This window comes from Rattus norvegicus, chromosome X, assembly GCF_036323735.1.
Source record: "Rattus norvegicus strain BN/NHsdMcwi chromosome X, GRCr8, whole genome shotgun sequence".
Lineage (NCBI taxonomy): Eukaryota > Metazoa > Chordata > Mammalia > Rodentia > Muridae > Rattus > Rattus norvegicus.
In genome coordinates, this window is record NC_086039.1 from 116,712,211 (window position 1) to 116,733,640 (window position 21,430).

Below are 21,430 nucleotides of genomic sequence, written 5' to 3' on the forward strand. Positions count from 1 at the left end.
GACTTTTTGAGTGCACGCTGAGTTGTTGGCACAAACAGTAAAGAAAGACCAGTTGGTGGCAGTGTTTTGCCAACAATACCAAAGGATCCTTCTTCCAGGATCTCTCCCTCCGCCCTTCATTGATGAAAAAAGAGTACAATTCCATTAGATTCCTAGAGAGCTGACTTCACTCTTGCTCTAGTCTAGTCAGAGATGGACCTTGGAACCTTACTGTGTGCATAATGCCTGGGAGGTCACAGGCCACACGGGTTCTTCAAACCCACTCCAAAAGGAGAACATGGCATTCTCCCAAGGCCTAAGGATCATACAAGAAAACTAAATTGGGAATTCCAAAAGTAGAAGCAAGCATCTAAAGAAGCTATTCACATACATTCTTGGGAAGAATTGTACCTTGTGCTGAGCACAACCCCCTCATAGACCGCCAGGAATACACGGACAAATATATGCCTGTGAGCCGAAATCTTGACACTGAGTTTCAGGGTAACCCACAGAGTGTCCAGTCCTCCCATGTGTATATAATAGATATTGTATAGCCATTCTACAACCAGAACTCTAATTGTCCCACTCCTCTCCACACTCACATACCAGGTTTCAGACAGAGAGGGTCGACAGGACAGAGAAGGTGGCAGCTTGTACAAGAAAAAAAAGGAACACTTACCCACACATGGCCAAGGATGAGGAGACTCCAGCTTGTGCAGAGTAGAGAATACATAGGGATTGTTTCTATTTTCACAGCCCCAGTTCCTCAGACCATGGAAGAGAACCAGAGGAGAAAGAGGAGAAAGGACAACTGTCATCAGAACCCTTTGGTCTTCTTTCCCTGAGACCCTAGCCTAAGAATTCTAGGACCCTGTCTGTGTACTCAGTTGTGTCTGTCAGCCATCTTGCATAGCTCACATGAGCTGTTTTGCCCCAACCTTTTGTTTTCCGAGACAGAGTTTCTCTCTGTAGCAGGTCAGGCTCTCCTGAAACTTGTTTTGTTGACCAGGCTGACCTTGAACTCCAAGAAATCTGCATAACTCTGCCTCCTATGTGCTGTGATTAAAGGTATGCACCAGTACTGGCTGCTCACATGAGATTTTGTGTTGAGGCAATTTCAGACTCTAATGAAACAGTAGGCTCCCATTGAACCTAACTGGGAACTAGTAAATTTCAAAGAACTGTTAGCCTATCCCAGCTGCTACCAACCCACTAGCTCCTCAGTTCTGGCTGTATTCCATCTCTTTGACCGTTCCTGGAAAATATTATGATTTCGTTGTCTATAAACAATACTTTCCACTATCCTACTCAGCCTCTGCCAGAAAAGATATTTGCCCGTATTTCATTTTCTCACAGGGAAATAGTACTACTTGTATGTGGATCTTGGTTTTTAAAAATCATGTGCAGCATGAAATTGAGAATTGCTTTTTCCATGTTTTTAATGAATTGTGTTGGGATTTTGATGGGGATTGCATTTAATCTGTAAACTGATTTTGTTAAGATGGCCATTTTACTAGGTTTAGCCTACTAGTTCATAATTGTGGGATATCTCTCCATTTTCTGAGCTCTTCTTCCTATTTATTTATTTATTTATTTATTTATTTAGAGACTTGAAGTTGTTATATATAGAACCTTCACTCGTTTGGTTAGAGTTACCCCAGGGTATTTTATAATATTTGTGACTATTGTGAAGCATGTAATTTCCCTGAGAAAGAAGGCCTTAAGATACACAAGGGGGAGCTTCTGAGGTAGAGCAAATTTCATTATGGAGATATGGATGAAGCTCTTGTGCCTGACTGTCTTGCTACAAGTTCTCACTGGCCCAAGGCAAGACATACCTAAAGACTGGACCTGGCACCTTTCACACACTTTCAAGGGAAGGGTCTTGGGCAGAGCATCGAAAACAAAGACTTGCACCTCCCAACGGAACAGAATGTCACTGCTCAGTGATCTGAGCACTGCCTGTCAGGTGTACCCATCTATTCTATGCAGAGGTTGAGTCTCTAAAAGACTTACACTGTAGACTAACCATGTTCCTGTGTCTGAGTTTAGTAATGTCTTCCAACCTACTAGAGGCAAGAGACTTTGCCATGGATTCTGGATACTCTATGGCCTTGCTTCCTCTGCAGAGGACATCTTGAGATGCAAGTGTAAACACAGGAACACACAGCTAGCTTACTCTGAAGTCTAGGAGAATATAGCTCCATTTCTGCCACCTGTCAAAGTTGGGACTTATTCTACCCATGATTCCTCTGGTTGAACAGGTCAGCTTCCTACTTAAAATAGTCACCACATGGTGGAGGAGTCATTTTGACCTTGACCCTGGGGTTTCTCTTTGCCAGGAGACTACAATGTGGTTGAGTTTTTCTGACCACCAGTCTTTCTGAATTAATCCTACTGGTTTTTTTTAATTGAATATATTATGTATTTACATTTCAAATGTTATTCCCCCCTCCCATTCCCCTCCCTCATCTACCTGGTTCTATGAGGATGTACCCACTTTCACCTCAAATCTCTGGTATTCCCCTACACTGGGGTATTTAGCCTTTATAGGACCAAGGGCATCTCCTCCTATTGATGCCAAGCAAAGCCATCTCCTCTGCTACATCTGCAGCTGGAGCCAAATTCCCGAGTAGCTGAATTTATTACTCCAAAAACAAACCCTGTCTAACCCCAGAACAGGTCAGTTGGCTGGACGTACCTTCATTTGTTCATTGGTTGCTGATTCAATATTTGAACCAGAAGGCCTGGGCACTCACATCTCACTTTCAGACAGACTGAGAAAAAGCTTCATAGAGGTGGTGGCAGTACAGCAAAGTAATTCCGCTGGATGGCAGTGTAGCATCAAGAATGCCAAGATAGGCTTCTTCCAGGTTCTCTCCCTCCGCCCTTCATGAAGGAAAAAAAAAGCCAACTGAAAAAGATCAACTTAACACTAGACTCCAACTATGTTAGGAATAACATGACCTGTGTCATAATGCTCTAAAGCACATACATTTAATCTTGGCTCACCCAATTCTATCAGGAATCCTCTCCTTGTTTCTCTGAATGACTCCCCCTCACTGGTATATCTGTTTATCACAAAGTTACATTATCTCACATAGAAGGGATTGGATACATTTCTCTTTCTCAGGTTATTGGTCCTCAACCATCTTCAAGCTCTCCCACGCATCTGTATGAGCGGAAATTTCATAAGTTTATTTTTCCTACAGGCTAAAAAGAATATGACAATTGCAGGAAATGGATGCTGTTTTATTATAATTAGGGAAAGAAAGTAAACTTTCCAAATACAAATGCATTTCCGTATCACCAGTGCTTATGACTATACATGGGAGCCAATAGAAATAAACAGATCAGGGGAATATAAAATGAAATTTTGTCTCAAATTGTTCTTCAAATATATTTTGTTCCTTGCCCCGGGATCTTGACCTATATTATATCTCTATCAACCTGTATAGATACACACACACACAGAGAAAAAACAAAGCAAAAAAAACCTTTCCGTCACGATTGCTACATACAATTCATTTTTTGAAGTAGTGAATTCATTTTCTGTTTGGCTTTTTTTCTTTTTTTTTTCCTGAAGTAGAATCCAATTTGAAAAGGAACTTCTTTTTGTTTTTTTCTTTTTTCTTTCTTTTGGAGCTGGGAACCTAACCCAGGCCTTTCGCTTGCTAGGCAAGCACTCTACCACTGAGCTAAATGCCCAACCCCGAAAAGGAGCTTCTTAAGCAATATAAAACTGCACAGACATCTAGAAGTCCCTGGGCAGGACTCAGGTTCGCTGGCAGAATTATCTCAGGGCGCTTGGTCACTGAACTCCCCTTGCACCAATGCCAGCTGAAGACACAGGGATAAAGCAGAAAGGATGGATCCAGGCTCGCACTTTCCACAGCTGCTGATCCTGCGAATTTAACTTCAAAAGGTAACTAACTTATTCATTTAAAACTCTGTCACTTTAGGTCTGAAGTATTCCTAACGGTTCTATGAGTCTTCGCAGTGAGGACAATCGCCTCTCAATAGGTTAACCAGCCACAACCCCCCAAAATAACGCCCCAAATTTCCAGGACCAGAGAATGCTGACTCCTGCTCAGACACTCTCCAATTTGGCCCCTCCCCAAACCTTCCTGTTCCTCATCCCAAGAAGCTTTTTCCCTGTGGCCACCAAGAATCTTCTAGTGGCCCCAAGTGGAAATCCAGTCTGTAGGAAGCTGAAGCCATGCTGTCTGTCCCAAACCTGAAACCTTGGTGCCTGCAAATGAAGACACTGGCAGAGATATGAAGTGCCTTTCAGGAGGAAGTTCGCCAAAAGCGCCCGAATCGGAAACTTGCTTGCTGTAGCACCTATACCTTCTTTTCATTTGGGTAAGAATTTCATTGACTGCAAAGAAAGATACTTGGCAGAGCGCACGAAATGCCCTTTAGAAGGGAAGTTCGCCAAGGGCACCCAGAATCTGAATTTTCATTGCCGCGGCTCCCTTACTGCCTGGTCGGAAGTCTATCGCGGCAAAGAGCTGAATGCTGGGAAAGTGCTACTGCAACTAGCTGCAATCTGAGGAACTTGAAGATGCCCTGCAATTAACACCATTACATCACGCTGCCCACCCCCCCAAAAAAAAAGAAGCAAGGAGGGAAATGGCTTGAGACCCTTACCTGGAGGAGAAAGCACAAAGGAGGAAGCGAATCCATTTGCTGTGGTCTTCCGGATCCCAATCAGCGAACACCTAAGGAAACTGGAATCCTTTCTGCCTGCTTATAAAGGCACAGAGTTTAACCTTTGTGTATCGGTGTGGACAATTTCACTGCAGGTTGCACAAATCTACCAGTTTGGCTCTCAGAAGTCTTGGGCAGCAATGGGGTTTTTTCGTTGAGCTCCTTCAAGCCCTTTGAGAAGTGCTTGCAGTGGTCAGGGAGCCTCTCTGGGGATCCTTCCTCCCTAAGGGAGAACAGAGCAAGTAGAGTGTTCAGAATCAAGAGTAGGATTTCGGTGCTGAATTTTTCCTTAACCTCTTCATAGATAACAATTCCGCAAGACGTCCTTTTGGCTACGAATTATTTGTAAAAGTTACTGAAGCCTGAGCAGTGCACAGTTTGCTGCTCAGCAGAATCAGCAGGCACTGAGTGCGCACAAATGTGCGCATGGCTGAATCTCCAGGACCAGAGCTCCCGCGACTCTGCAAGACTCCCCTCCTCTGAAATCAGGTCCTCTGTTCTTTTTGCAACTCTTGGAGTAACTGCAAGTGGAACGCCACTTTCCAGGAAGCTTTTCCCATGTTATCCAAACCATAAGCCTCAGAGTTCCCAACTCAGGACTGTGGCTCACCTAGAAGTCTTTTTTTGTGGGAGGTTCGCCAAGAGCATAGTGAATCTCGTGTTTCCTTGCAGTGGGGTTTCTTTTTTTTTACATAGAGAAATATTTATATAAATAATATATTTGCACCACAAAATCAACAGATAGACCGGGCTCTTCTAGCTGTAAGTCAGGCTTCAGCGTGAAAGATTCCCCAGACCAATTAAGTTCTAGGGACACTGGCAGCTGTGGAAATGATTCCAAGTCCTACTCTAGAGCTAAAGGGGAAGAAAACCGGTCCCTTCTCGCTTCACCCCATTCCTTACGTTGAACAAGCAAGTAGGCATAGAAAAGCCAGGCTTGTCTATACACTTCCTGTCCCTAAACATGGGGGACAAGAAGAGGATTCACTTAGAACTGCACTTCTATTTTTTTTTTGTTTACTGTTTACACATTTTGCACTTGGGAGGAGGGAAAGTAAGGTTGGGTCCTGGGTCCTCCCTCTGAGGTTTCTCAGGTTGCAAAATAACTCATTTCTTTGTTCCTGTTTCTCTGCCCAAGCTCTGGCTTTGGGCCTAGAGGCAAGTTAGAAGATTAATAGCATGTGATGGCTCAGGCTGAAGAACTGGCTGCTGGTTAAGTCCCCGCTGTTATCTTGGTGCCTGGTAGGTGTGGGGACTGTCATATTGTAAACCCTGGGAACAACCCTGAAATATAACCACTCCATGCAGGCCCAACTGTCGAGGGTTTTCTTGGTGAATGAGTGGAGTGGTAATACATGGATTAGTCTTAGATTTAAGATTTTACCTGAGGAATTTGGACAAGTTACTTTCTAAGTTAACATAAATGGCAGCAGGTAAACTTTTCTAAATGATTTCAGGACAAGAGCACAAGGTCTCACAACACCTGTGGACAAAACGAAATGAACAATTACTAGAATTTGAAATTAGAGTATGCACAGTGCAGTGATTCTCAACCTTCCTGTGGACACCTTCCTGTCCCAGCTCCATAAATGCACTGTACAATGCTGCTGTACAATCCCAGGCTAAGTGTGACTGTCAGTCTTCAGAGGCCACCCAGGATCATGGGGGGGAAAGATTGAGGGCAAATTACAAAAAAAATTGGGAGTGGTAAAAAAGGAAGGAAGTCTACTAATTCTATTTAAACGGAATCAGGGCTCTATAAAAACAGTATCAGACAGGAATAACACCCGCATAAGTCACTGTGGCATCCAGTTTCTATTCACAAAGAAAAAGCTCCGTCCATCTTTTAATTCTTTTTTTGAAAAATTCCTGACATTACAGAACTAAACTGAAATGTATTGATAATCCACTTTTACATTTCCATGACAGACAAAAATTCATGAGCCAAAAAACAAAACAAAACAAAACAAAAAGGGGGAGAAGCTTATAAGACTAAATATGGATATCTCAGTGTAACTGCTGAACAGAGAAAAGAATTAAAATACCTTAATTAAAAAATTATGAGTGGATGATAAAGTGTGTAGAAACTGAAAATTTACAAACTATTTGAAACCTGGAAATCACTGACTGTTCAGAAACTACACAGATGGATCATGGGTGGTGGTGAACAGCAGAAAGGGATTATGGATGAATCTGCTGTGTTTTAGCTGCTCCCCTTGCCACCTGTCTCTGAGGAAAGCCTGGCATTGATCAGATACTGAGCCAGGCTAATGCTGGCAGCAGGTCCAGTGATGGTAACCTGCCGATCAGTAGATCCTTCCACTGGGTTTGCAGTTTTGATCTGCGCCCCAGACATCTGACGGATCTCATTGATTTTGGCACCCTGACGCCCAATTATGCAGCCAATCAAATCATTTGGAAGGGTGAGTTCATGAGAAGTAGTTTGAGCAGATTCATCCAAACCCAAATAGCCTTTCACCTCTGGAGAGCTGGATTCAATGCCACTGAATCCGGTGTTGCCATGGGTCATGGGAAAATGAGACTGTTGCATTGCCTACTGGTGCAGCTTGGTCAAATCTGGCTGTGGCATGGCATAGTGTCCTTGAATGGTACAGGCCTCTAGAGGTGGTCCCTCCAGGTCACGGTAGAGGCACATGGACGTGGTGGTGTGGGGAAAGCTCGCACAGGTACTGCCTGTGCTGTACCTGTCCTGATCACCTGCAAAGATGACTGGAGAACTGGAGGGCTTGGGCTAGTAAGCATGCCCTTCAGGGTAGACTGGGAGTCTCCAACATGACCACGCAGATCTGTTTGACACACTCAATGATAGATGGCAGAATGCCAGCAATAGTGATTGCCCGCTCAGTTGAGTTGGGGAGCATATTCCCTGCCGCTTGGACCTGAGCCCCTGTACTCTCTCTTATTTCCTTGATCTTGTACCTTTTCCAATAAGAGAGCCACACTGACTAGCAGGAACCACCAGGTAACCGGGGGTCTACTGGCAGCTGTGCTATTGGTCATAGAGCTGCTTATGTCCTCTTCCGGTTTGTCAATGATCATAGCAAAGGCTTTGAAGATGGCATTAGTTGGTCCAGCCAAAGTGATAATTCTCTCAGGACAATTCCCTTCTGAGATGTTGATACGTGCACCCACTCTTCTCTTGCAACTTCTTAACAGATTCTCTGCTCTTTCGGATGATACTGCCAACTTCCTTTCCGTGCATAAGTAGCCTGATGGTGAGAGTGACATTTAATCCACCTTCAATCACACCGGTGTCCATGTCTAGTAGTTACAGGGAGCTGTGCCTTGAATGGTCAAGTCTTTGGTCACTGGATGCACAAGTTGACTGAGGGGAAAAGGGGAGAGGGCAGGAGGGGGAAGGGTGGGAGGCCTGGGACAGAACAATAAGGGCAGGCAGGAAGGTTAGGGCCACAACCCCCCCAGCCCACCCCGCTAATGGGCGGAGGAGTGGGTGCGGATAGCTGGCAGGCTGGCTGGCGGGCGGAGGGCCTGCGGGCAGGAGAGGGCACAGGCTGCAGCTGCTCTGGCTGCTGCCTCTGCTGGTCTGGGTGCAGCAGGGTTTCCATGCTGCCTTTCTATCCTTTTTCTGAGCAGAGCTTCCTTCTGCTCCACCGCTGTAGCAGCTGCTACGTATACTTGAGGACTGGAGATGTCCTGGAATTGCACTCACAGCACCACGTTTTCCAAATAATAGAAGACAAAATGCCAAGATCCTTACTGGGAAGAATTTGTGTGCAGAAAATTATGGCTCCTTTGAGCTCTCAGGGGAATGGATATATGGGAGTGCTTTTTACTACTGGTGTTTACAAGCAATCCTCCCCAAGCAGAGAGTCTGTAAGAGCCCCCGATATAAATTGTCATCATTTCTGTGTCTTTGCCCAATGTCTAATTGGCAGGTCTAGCTTAGCTTTCTCAGCCTTTTAAATCTCCATTTATGTTGCATGCTTCAATGAACTCATTTCTGCTTCATAAGGAATTTATGATTAAAAAACATGGAAATAAATTAAACAACATTCCCCCAATTTTACCATGATCACCTTATATACATTTCATTTAGAGTGGGCACCTGGAAGCTGTGGAATGTCATTTTGAATTCCATACTTTCACAACTGAATATTTTTCATCTCCCAAAGAAAGTGAAAAACACCAGACCATCATAATTAGAACTAGAAAAACCATCCACTTTATGGCCTCTTTCACCATGCCTATGGATCACTTACATGTAGTCCTTGCTCACCCACTTGTGTCAGGAACCCCCTCCTAACCACACCTCCTCACTGGGGCATCTGTTTCATCACAACCTTACACTATGGACTACATGGCTCACAGAAGGGCTTGGATCCACTTCCCTTTTTCACATTGTCTGTCCGCACCTATCCTCATAGTTTTCTAGTCCATCCACGTGGGAGGCAATTTCATAATTTTAACATGGGGATAACACAATTTGAAAACTGCAGGAAAATGGACATTGTTTCATTCTCTTCAGGGAAAGAAGATGAACTTTCCAAATACAAATGCTTTTACATATGACCATTGCCTATGCTGGCACTTGGGAGGAAAGAGAAGTAAATGGGTTGGAGGAAATGCAAAGGAATTCTTTTCTAAAAATGTTTTGTAAGTAAATTTTGTTCCTTGCCTTAGGATCTTAACCTATATCTATAACTGTCTATCTACATAAACACACACACACACTAACATGCAGGCACCCACACCCACACCCACACCCACACTCACACCCACACACCTCATGGCTCCTAAAATAAAATTCATTTTTTGGAAGTTGTGAAAAATCATTTTCTGCCTGGCTTTTTTCCCTTTGTTTTTCCTGAACTAGAATCCAATTTGAAAAGGAGCTTCTTAAGGAATATAAAACTGCACAGACATCCAGAAGTCCCTGGTCAGTACTGAGGTTCTCTGGCAGAATTATCTCAGGGCGCTTGGTCACTGAGCTCCCCTTGCACCAATGTCAGCTGAAGACACAGGGATAAAGCAGAAAGTAAGGATCCAGGCTCGCACTTTCCACAGCTGCTGATCCTGCGAATTTAACTTCAAAAGGTAACTAACTTATTCATTTAAAACTCTGTCACTTTAGGTCTGAAGTATTCCTAACGGTTCTATGAGTCTTCGCAGTGAGGACAATCGCCTCTCAATAGGTTAACCAGCCACAACCCACAAAATAACGCCCCAAATTTCCAGGACCAGAGAATGCTGACTCCTGCTCAGACACTCTCCAATTTGGCCCCTCCCCAAACCTTCCTGTTCCTCATCCCAAGAAGCTTTTTCCCTGTGGCCACCAAGAATCTTCTAGTGGCCCCAAGTAGAAATCCAGTCTCTAGGAAGCTGAAGCCATGCTGTCTGCCACAAACCTGAAACCTTGGTACCTGCAAATGAAGACACTGGCAGAGATATGAAGTGCCTTTCAGGAGGAAGTTCGCCAAAAGCGCCCGAATCGGAAACTTGCTTGCTGTAGCACCTATACCGTCTTTTCATTTGGGTAAGAATTTCATTGACTGCAAAGAAAGATACTTGGCAGAGCGCACGAAATGCCCTTTAGAAGGGAAGTTCGCCAAGGGCACCCAGAATCTGAATTTTCATTGCCGCGGCTCCCTTACTGCCTGGTCGGAAGTCTATCGCGGCAAAGAGCTGAATGCTGGGAAAGTGCTACCGCAACTAGCTGCAATCTGAGGAACTTGAAGATGCCCTGCAATTAACACCATTGCATCACGCTGCCCCCCCCCCCCAAAAAAAAAAGAAGCAAGGAGGGAAATGGCTTGAGACCCTTACCTGGAGGAGAAAGCACAAAGGAGGAAGCGAATCCATTTGCTGTGGTCTTCCGGATCCCAATCAGCGAACACCTACGGAAGCTGGAATCCTTTCTGCCTGCTTATAAAGGCACAGAGTTTAACCTTTGCGTATCGGTGTGGACAATTTCACTGCAGGTTGCACAAATCTACCAGTTTGGCTCTCAGAAGTCTTGGGCAGCAATGGGGTTTTTTCGTTGAGCTCCTTCAAGCCCTTTGAGAAGTGCTTGCAGTGGTCAGGGAGCCTCTCTGGGGATCCTTCCTCCCTAAGGGAGAACAGAGCAAGTAGAGTGTTCAGAATCAAGACTAGGATTTCGGTGCTGAATTTTTCCTTAACCTCTTCATAGATAACAATTCCGCAAGACGTCCTTTTGGCTACAAATTATTTGTAAAAGTTCCGAAGCCTGAGCAGTGCACAGTTTGCTGCTCAGCAGAATCAGCAGGCACTGAGTGCGCACAAATGTGCGCATGGCTAAATCTCCAGGACCAGAGCTCCCGCGACTCTGCAAGACTCCCCTCCTCTGAAATCAGGTCCTCTGTTCTTTTTGCAACTCTTGGAGTAACTGCAAGTGGAACGCCACTTTCCAGGAAGCTTTTCCTATGTTATCCAAACCATAGGCCTCAGAGTTCCCAACTCAGGACTGTGGCTCACCTAGAAGTCTCTTTTTGTGGGAGGTTCGCCAAGAGCATAGTGAATCTCATGTTTCCTTTGAAGCAGGGTTTCCATGCTGCCTTTCTATCCTTTTTCTGAGCAGAGCTTCCTTCTACTCCTCCTCTGTAGCAGCTGCTATGTATACTTAAGGACTGGAGATGTCCTGGAATTGCACTCACAGCCCCATGTTTTCCAAATATTAGAAGTAAAATGCCAAGATCCTTACCAGGAAGATTTTGAGAACAGAAAATTGTGGCTCCTTTGAGCTCGCAGGGGAATGTATACCTGTGATTACTTTGACTAATAGTGATTCCAAGCAATCCTCCCCAAAGAGTATAAATTCGATAAATTGTCATCATTTCTGTGTCCTTCCCCAATGTCTATCTGGCAGGTCTCGCTTAGCTTTGTCAGCCTTTTCAATCTCCATTTATGTTGCATACTTTGATGAACTTATTTCTCCTTCATAAGGAATTTATGATTAAAAACATGGAAATAAATTAAACAACATTCCCCCAATTTTACCATGATCACCTTATATACATTTCATTGGAAGCTGTGGAATGTCATTTTGTATTCCATACTTTCACAACTGAATATTTTTCATCTCCCAAAGAAAGTGAAAAACACCAGACCATCATAATTAGAACTAGAAAAACCATCCACTTTATGGCCTCTTTCACCATGCCTATGGATCACTTACATGTAGTCCTTGCTCACCCACTTGTGTCAGGAACCCCCTCCTAACCACTCCTCCTCACTGGGGCATCTGTTTCATCACAACCTTACACTATGGACTACATGGCTCACAGAAGGGCTTGGATCCACTTCCCTTTTTCACATTGTCTGTCCGCACCTATCCTCATAGTTTTCTAGTCCATCCACGTGGGAGGCAATTTCATAATTTTAACATGGGGATAACACAATTTGAAAACTGCAGGAAAATGGATATTGTTTCATTCTCTTCAGGGAAAGAAGATGAACTTTCCAAATACAAATGCTTTTACATATGACCATTGCCTATGCTGGCACTTGGGAGGAAAGAGAAGTAAATGGGTTGGAGGAAATGCAAAGGAATTCTTTTCTAAAAATGTTTTGTAAATAAATTTTGTTCCTTGCCTTAGGATCTTAACCTATATCTATAACTGTCTATCTACATAAACACACACACACACTAACATGCAGGCACCCACACCCACACCCACACCCACACTCACACCCACACACCTCATGGCTCCTAAAATAAAATTCATTTTTTGGAAGTTGTGAAAAATCACTTTCTGCCTGTTTTTTTTTCCTTTGTTTTTCCTGAACTAGAATCCAATTTGAAAAGGAGCTTCTTAAGGAATATAAAACTGCACAGACATCCAGAAGTCCCTGGTCAGTACTGAGGTGGCAGAATTATCTCAGGGCGCTTGGTCACTGAGCTCCCCTTGCACCAATGTCAGCTGAAGACAGGGGGAAAAAGCAGAAAGGATGGATCCAGTCTCGCACTTTCCACAGCTGCTGATCCTGCGAATTTAACTTCAAAGGGTAACTAACTTATTCATTTAAAACTGTGTCACCAGGCGGAATACAGCAAATACAGAGGTGAATGCCAGCAGCAAGCCACTGAACTGAGAACAGGACCCCCGTTGAAGGAATCAGAGAAAGAACTGGAAGAGCTTGAAGGGGCTCGAGACCCCATATGTACAACAATGCCAAGCAACCAGAGCTTCCAGGGACTAAGCCACTACCTAAAGACTATACATGGACTGACCCTGGACTCTGACCTCATAGGTAGCAATCAATATCCTAGTAAGAGCAAAGGGGAAGCCCTGGGGGGAGGGCGGCAATGGGGGGAGGGTTGGGAGGGGAACACACATTGAAAGACCCCAGCTTAGCAGCAGTAACGCCATTTTGCAAGGCTGTACTTAAGATGACTGGTTCAGGGAAAGGTTAGAACACTGAGTACACAGTGGCTGCCAAGCAGGATGTGTTTGGTTGAAGGCCTGGCAACAGGACAACTTCGGTTGAGCACCTGTTGAGCACCTGACAATGAAAAAAAAAGCCCTGGGTGAGGTCCCACACCCTGGTGGGGGGCCGAGTCAGTCTTTATGTTCCAAGAAGGTAGCTAAGAAACTTGTCCTGGGGCTGAACCCTTGGGGGGCCGAGTCAGTGGTTATGTTTCAGGAAGGTAGCTAGGAAACTTGCCCCCGGGCTGAACCCTTGGGGGGCCGAGTCAGTCGTTATGTTTCAGGAAGGTAGCTAGGAAACTTGCCCCCGGGCTGAACCCTTGCCACATTAGAATCCACCAATTATATCCCTGTAACCATGCATCTGCTTCTGTATGCTTGCTTCTGCTCCCCAAAATCCTATAAAAAGCCCATCCCTGGTTCCATGGGGTGCGCCAGTCCCCCGAGTGACTGAAGCGCCCGCAGGTGCCTGTGCCTGTGTATCCCGACAATAAACCAAATCCTCTTGCTGATTGCATCCTGTGGTGTCTCCGTCTGGTCTTTAGAGTTGGAAGGTCTCCATCCCGAGGGAAAGTTCTCCCTGAGAGCTTTTCAACATAAGGAAGGGGAGGGGGGAGGGGGATGTTTGCCCGGAAACTGGGAAAGGGAATAACACTCGAAATGTATATAAGAAATACTCGTTAATAAAAAAAAAGGAAAAAAAAAACTGTGTCACTTTAGGTTTGAAGTATTCCTAATGGTTCTATGAGTCTGCGCAGTGAGGACAATCGCCTCTCAATAGGTTAACCAGCCACAACCCACAAAATAATGCCCCAAATTTCCAGGACCAGAGAATGCTGACTCCTGCTCAGACACTCTCCAATTTGGCCCCTCCCCAAACCTTCCTGTTCCTCATCCCAAGAAGCTTTTTCCCTGTGGCCACCAAGAATCTTCTAGTGGCCCCAAGTGGAAATCCAGTCTGTAGGAAGCTGAAGCCATGCTGTCTGTCCCAAACCTGAAACCTTGGTGCCTGCAAATAAAGACACTGGCAGAGATATGAAGTGCCTTTCAGGAGGAAGTTCGCCAAAAGCGCCGGAATCGGAAACTTGCTTGCTGTAGCACCTATACCGTCTTTTCATTTGGGTAAGAATTTCATTGACTGCAAAGAAAGATACTTGGCAGAGCGCACGAAATCCCCTTACAAGGGAAGTTCGCCAAGGGCACCCAGAATCTGAATTTTCATTGCCGCGGCTCCCTTACTGCCTGGTCGGAAGTCTATCGCAGCAAAGAGCTGAATGCTGGGAAAGTGCTACTGCAACTAGCTGCAATCTGAGGAACTTGAAGATGCCCTGCAATTAACACCATTACATCACGCTGCCCACCCTCCCCCCCAAAAAAAAAAAGAAGCAAGGAGGGAAATGGCTTGAGACCCTTACCTGGAGGAGAAAGCACAAAGGAGGAAGCGAATCCATTTGCTGTGGTCTTCTGGATCCCAATCAGCGAACACCTACGGAAGCTGGAATCCTTTCTGCCTGCTTATAAAGGCACAGAGTTTAACCTTTGCGTATCGGTGTGGACAATTTCACTGCAGGTTGCACAAATCTACCAGTTTGGCTCTCAGAAGTCTTGGGCAGCAATGGGGTTTTTTCGTTGAGCTCCTTCAAGCCCTTTGAGAAGTGCTTGCAGTGGTCAGGGAGCCTCTCTGGGGATCCTTCCTCCCTAAGGGAGAACAGAGCAAGTAGAGTGTTCAGAATCAAGACTAGGATTTCGGTGCTGAATTTTTCCTTAACCTCTTCATAGATAACAATTCCGCAAGACGTCCTTTTGGCTACAAATTATTTGTAAAAGTTCCGAAGCCTGAGCAGTGCACAGTTTGCTGCTCAGCAGAATCAGCAGGCACTGAGTGCGCACAAATGTGCGCATGGCTGAATCTCCAGGACCAGAGCTCCCGCGACTCTGCAAGACTCCCCTCCTCTGAAATCAGGTCCTCTGTTCTTTTTGCAACTCTTGGAGTAACTGCAAGTGGAACGCCACTTTCCAGGAAGCTTTTCCCATGTTATCCAAACCATAAGCCTCAGAGTTCCCAACTCAGGACTGTGGCTCACCTAGAAGTCTCTTTTTGTGGGAGGTTCGCCAAGAGCATAGTGAATCTCGTGTTTCCTTGCAGTGGGGTTTCTTTTTTTTTTACATAGAGAAATATTTATATAAATAATATATTTGCACCACAAAATCAACAGATAGACCGGGCTCTTCTAGCTGTAAGTCAGGCTTCAGCGTGAAAGATTCCCCAGACCAATTAAGTTCTAGGGACACTGGCAGCTGTGGAAATGATTCCAAGTCCTACTCTAGAGCTAAAGGGGAAGAAAACCGGTCCCTTCTCGCTTCACCCCATTCCTTACGTTGAACAAGCAAGTAGGCATAGAAAAGCCAGGCTTGTCTATACACTTCCTGTCCCTAAACATGGGGGACAGGAAGAGGATTCACTTAGAACTGCACTTCTATTTTTTTTTGTTTACTGTTTACACATTTTGCACTTGGGAGGAGGGAAAGTAAGGTTGGGACCTGGGTCCTCCCTCTGAGGTTTCTCAGGTTGCAAAATAACTCATTTCTTTGTTCCTGTTTCTCTGCCCAAGCCCTGGCTTTGGGCCTAGAGGCAAGTTAGAAGATTAATAGCATGTGATGGCTCAGGCTGAAGAACTGGCTGCTGGTTAAGTCCCCGCTGTTATCTTGGTGCCTGGTAGGTGTGGGGACTGTCATATTGTAAACCCTGGGAACAACCCTGAAATATAACCACTCCATGCAGGCCCAACTGTCGAGGGTTTTCTTGGTGAATGAGTGGAGTGGTAATACATGGATTAGTCTTAGATTTAAGATTTTACCTGAGGAATTTGGACAAGTTACTTTCTAAGTTAACATAAATGGCAGCAGGTAAACTTTTCTAAATGATTTCAGGACAAGAGCACAAGGTCTCACAACACCTGTGGACAAAACGAAATGAACAATTACTAGAATTTGAAATTAGAGTATGCACAGTGCAGTGATTCTCAACCTTCCTGTGGACACCTTCCTGTCCCAGCTCCATAAATGCACTGTACAATGCTGCTGTACAATCCCAGGCTAAGTGTGACTGTCAGTCTTCAGAGGCCACCCAGGATCATGGGGGGGAAAGATTGAGGGCAAATTACAAAAAAAATTGGGAGTGGTAAAAAAGGAAGGAAGTCTACTAATTCTATTTAAACGGAATCAGGGCTCTATAAAAACAGTATCAGACAGGAATAACACCCGCATAAGTCACTGTGGCATCCAGTTTCTATTCACAAAGAAAAAGCTCCGTCCATCTTTTAATTCTTTTTTTGAAAAATTCCTGACATTACAGAACTAAACTGAAATGTATTGATAATCCACTTTTACATTTCCATGACAGACAAAAATTCATGAGCCAAAAAACAAAACAAAACAAAACAAAAAGGGGGAGAAGCTTATAAGACTAAATATGGATATCTCAGTGTAACTGCTGAACAGAGAAAAGAATTAAAATACCTTAATTAAAAAATTATGAGTGGATGATAAAGTGTGTAGAAACTGAAAATTTACAAACTATTTGAAACCTGGAAATCACTGACTGTTCAGAAACTACACAGATGGATCATGGGTGGTGGTGAACAGCAGAAAGGGATTATGGATGAATCTGCTGTGTTTTAGCTGCTCCCCTTGCCACCTGTCTCTGAGGAAAGCCTGGCATTGATCAGATACTGAGCCAGGCTAATGCTGGCAGCAGGTCCAGTGATGGTAACCTGCCGATCAGTAGATCCTTCCACTGGGTTTGCAGTTTTGATCTGCGCCCCAGACATCTGACGGATCTCATTGATTTTGGCACCCTGACGCCCAATTATGCAGCCAATCAAATCATTTGGAAGGGTGAGTTCATGAGAAGTAGTTTGAGCAGATTCATCCAAACCCAAATAGCCTTTCACCTCTGGAGAGCTGGATTCAATGCCACTGAATCCGGTGTTGCCATGGGTCATGGGAAAATGAGACTGTTGCATTGCCTACTGGTGCAGCTTGGTCAAATCTGGCTGTGGCATGGCATAGTGTCCTTGAATGGTACAGGCCTCTAGAGGTGGTCCCTCCAGGTCACGGTAGAGGCACATGGACGTGGTGGTGTGGGGAAAGCTCGCACAGGTACTGCCTGTGCTGTACCTGTCCTGATCACCTGCAAAGATGACTGGAGAACTGGAGGGCTTGGGCTAGTAAGCATGCCCTTCAGGGTAGACTGGGAGTCTCCAACATGACCACGCAGATCTGTTTGACACACTCAATGATAGATGGCAGAATGCCAGCAATAGTGATTGCCCGCTCAGTTGAGTTGGGGAGCATATTCCCTGCCGCTTGGACCTGAGCCCCTGTACTCTCTCTTATTTCCTTGATCTTGTACCTTTTCCAATAAGAGAGCCACACTGACTAGCAGGAACCACCAGGTAACCGGGGGTCTACTGGCAGCTGTGCTATTGGTCATAGAGCTGCTTATGTCCTCTTCCGGTTTGTCAATGATCATAGCAAAGGCTTTGAAGATGGCATTAGTTGGTCCAGCCAAAGTGATAATTCTCTCAGGACAATTCCCTTCTGAGATGTTGATACGTGCACCCACTCTTCTCTTGCAACTTCTTAACAGATTCTCTGCTCTTTCGGATGATACTGCCAACTTCCTTTCCGTGCATAAGTAGCCTGATGGTGAGAGTGACATTTAATCCACCTTCAATCACACCGGTGTCCATGTCTAGTAGTTACAGGGAGCTGTGCCTTGAATGGTCAAGTCTTTGGTCACTGGATGCACAAGTTGACTGAGGGGAAAAGGGGAGAGGGCAGGAGGGGGAAGGGTGGGAGGCCTGGGACAGAACAATAAGGGCAGGCAGGAAGGTTAGGGCCACAACCCCCCCAGCCCACCCCGCTAATGGGCGGAGGAGTGGGTGCGGATAGCTGGCAGGCTGGCTGGCGGGCGGAGGGCCTGCGGGCAGGAGAGGGCACAGGCTGCAGCTGCTCTGGCTGCTGCCTCTGCTGGTCTGGGTGCAGCAGGGTTTCCATGCTGCCTTTCTATCCTTTTTCTGAGCAGAGCTTCCTTCTGCTCCACCGCTGTAGCAGCTGCTACGTATACTTGAGGACTGGAGATGTCCTGGAATTGCACTCACAGCACCACGTTTTCCAAATAATAGAAGACAAAATGCCAAGATCCTTACTGGGAAGAATTTGTGTGCAGAAAATTATGGCTCCTTTGAGCTCTCAGGGGAATGGATATATGGGAGTGCTTTTTACTACTGGTGTTTACAAGCAATCCTCCCCAAGCAGAGAGTCTGTAAGAGCCCCCGATATAAATTGTCATCATTTCTGTGTCTTTGCCCAATGTCTAATTGGCAGGTCTAGCTTAGCTTTCTCAGCCTTTTAAATCTCCATTTATGTTGCATGCTTCAATGAACTCATTTCTGCTTCATAAGGAATTTATGATTAAAAAACATGGAAATAAATTAAACAACATTCCCCCAATTTTACCATGATCACCTTATATACATTTCATTTAGAGTGGGCACCTGGAAGCTGTGGAATGTCATTTTGAATTCCATACTTTCACAACTGAATATTTTTCATCTCCCAAAGAAAGTGAAAAACACAAGACCATCATAATTAGAACTAGAAAAACCATCCACTTTATGGCCTCTTTCACCATGCCTATGGATCACTTACATGTAGTCCTTGCTCACCCACTTGTGTCAGGAACCCCCTCCTAACCACTCCTCCTCACTGGGGCATCTGTTTCATCACAACCTTACACTATGGACTACATGGCTCACAGAAGGGCTTGGATCCACTTCCCTTTTTCACATTGTCTGTCCGCACCTATCCTCATAGTTTTCCAGTCCATCCACGTGGGAGGCAATTTCATAATTTTAACATGGGGATAACACAATTTGAAAACTGCAGGAAAATGGACATTGTTTCATTCTCTTCAGGGAAAGAAGATGAACTTTCCAAATACAAATGCTTTTACATATGACCATTGCCTATGCTGGCACTTGGGAGGAAAGAGAAGTAAATGGGTTGGAGGAAATGCAAAGGAATTCTTTTCTAAAAATGTTTTGTAAGTAAATTTTGTTCCTTGCCTTAGGATCTTAACCTATATCTATAACTGTCTATCTACATAAACACACACACACACTAACATGCAGGCACCCACACCCACACCCACACCCACACTCACACCCACACACCTCATGGCTCCTAAAATAAAATTCATTTTTTGGAAGTTGTGAAAAATCATTTTCTGCCTGGCTTTTTTCCCTTTGTTTTTCCTGAACTAGAATCCAATTTGAAAAGGAGCTTCTTAAGGAATATAAAACTGCACAGACATCCAGAAGTCCCTGGTCAGTACTGAGGTGGCAGAATTATCTCAGGGCGCTTGGTCACTGAGCTCCCCTTGCACCAATGTCAGCTGAAGACACAGGGATAAAGCAGAAAGTAAGGATCCAGGCTCGCACTTTCCACAGCTGCTGATCCTGCGAATTTAACTTCAAAAGGTAACTAACTTATTCATTTAAAACTCTGTCACTTTAGGTCTGAAGTATTCCTAACGGTTCTATGAGTCTTCGCAGTGAGGACAATCGCCTCTCAATAGGTTAACCAGCCACAACCCACAAAATAACGCCCCAAATTTCCAGGACCAGAGAATGCTGACTCCTGCTCAGACACTCTCCAATTTGGCCCCTCCCCAAACCTTCCTGTTCCTCATCCCAAGAAGCTTTTTCCCTGTGGCCACCAAGAATCTTCTAGTGGCCCCAAGTAGAAATCCAGTCTCTAGGAAGCTGAAGCCATGCTGTCTGTCACAAACCTGAAACCTTGGTACCTGCAAATGAAGACACTGGCAGAGATATGAAGTGCCTTTCAGGAGGAAGTTCGCCAAAAGCGCCCGAATTGGAAACTTGCTTGCTGTAGCACCTATACCGTCTTTTCATTTGGGTAAGAATTTCATTGACTGCAAAGAAAGATACTTGGCAGAGCGCACGAAATGCCCTTTAGAAGGGAAGTTCGCCAAGGGCACCCAGAATCTGAATTTTCATTGCCGCGGCTCCCTTACTGCCTGGTCGGAAGTCTATCGCGGCAAAGAGCTGAATGCTGGGAAAGTGCTACCGCAACTAGCTGCAATCTGAGGAACTTGAAGATGCCCTGCAATTAACACCATTACATCACGCTGCCCACCCCCCCAAAAAAAAAGAAGCAAGGAGGGAAATGGCTTGAGACCCTTACCTGGAGGAGAAAGCACAAAGGAGGAAGCGAATCCATTTGCTGTGGTCTTCTGGATCCCAATCAGCGAACACCTACGGAAGCTGGAATCCTTTCTGCCTGCTTATAAAGGCACAGAGTTTAACCTTTGCGTATCGGTGTGGACAATTTCACTGCAGGTTGCACAAATCTACCAGTTTGGCTCTCAGAAGTCTTGGGCAGCAATGGGGTTTTTTCGTTGAGCTCCTTCAAGCCCTTTGAGAAGTGCTTGCAGTGGTCAGGGAGCCTCTCTGGGGATCCTTCCTCCCTAAGGGAGAACAGAGCAAGTAGAGTGTTCAGAATCAAGACTAGGATTTCGGTGCTGAATTTTTCCTTAACCTCTTCATAGATAACAATTCCGCAAGACGTCCTTTTGGCTACAAATTATTTGTAAAAGTTCCGAAGCCTGAGCAGTGCACAGTTTGCTGCTCAGCAGAATCAGCAGGCACTGAGTGCGCACAAATGTGCGCATGGCTGAATCTCCAGGACCAGAGCTCCCGCGACTCTGCAAGACTCCCCTCCTCTGAAATCAGGTCCTCTGTTCTTTTTGCAACTCTTGGAGTAACTGCAAGTGGAACGCCACTTTCCAGGAAGCTTTTCCCATGTTATCCAAACCATAAGCCTCAGAGTTCCCAACTCAGGACTGTGGCTCACCTAGAAGTCTCTTTTTGTGGGAGGTTCGCCAAGAGCATAGTGAATCTCGTGTTTCCTTGCAGTGGGGTTTCTTTTTTTTTTACATAGAGAAATATTTATATAAATAATATATTTGCACCACAAAATCAACAGATAGACCGGGCTCTTCTAGCTGTAAGTCAGGCTTCAGCGTGAAAGATTCCCCAGACCAATTAAGTTCTAGGGACACTGGCAGCTGTGGAAATGATTCCAAGTCCTACTCTAGAGCTAAAGGGGAAGAAAACCGGTCCCTTCTCGCTTCACCCCATTCCTTACGTTGAACAAGCAAGTAGGCATAGAAAAGCCAGGCTTGTCTATACACTTCCTGTCCCTAAACATGGGGGACAGGAAGA

General features: G+C 45.1%; 1 long non-coding RNA gene and 2 pseudogenes across 21 annotated transcripts in view; all 3 read right to left on the reverse strand.

The window, feature by feature from the left end:
- LOC100911253 (uncharacterized) overlaps positions 1 to 21,430 on the reverse strand; it is a 115,943-nt gene that overhangs the window by 88,729 nt on the left and 5,784 nt on the right. For 8 of the 21 annotated variants that reach the window (XR_010061562.1, XR_005498473.2, XR_010061564.1 and 5 more), the window contains 4 exons: positions 20,391 to 20,673; positions 14,534 to 14,816; positions 10,498 to 10,780; positions 4,633 to 4,915 (listed from right to left, as the gene is read on the reverse strand). This is a non-coding gene — a long non-coding RNA (uncharacterized LOC100911253). Of the gene's footprint in view, positions 1 to 658; positions 2,869 to 2,991; positions 3,152 to 4,632; positions 4,916 to 6,076; positions 6,176 to 10,079; positions 10,457 to 10,497; positions 10,781 to 14,533; positions 14,817 to 15,976; positions 16,076 to 19,974; positions 20,347 to 20,390; positions 20,674 to 21,430 lie in introns of those variants that run through there. The other 13 variants (XR_010061556.1, XR_010061558.1, XR_010061565.1 and 10 more) reach the window with 12 other exon arrangements.
- Pcbp2-ps5 (poly(rC) binding protein 2, pseudogene 5) lies at positions 6,489 to 10,051 on the reverse strand (annotated as a pseudogene).
- On the reverse strand, positions 16,389 to 18,749 carry Pcbp2-ps10 (poly(rC) binding protein 2, pseudogene 10; annotated as a pseudogene).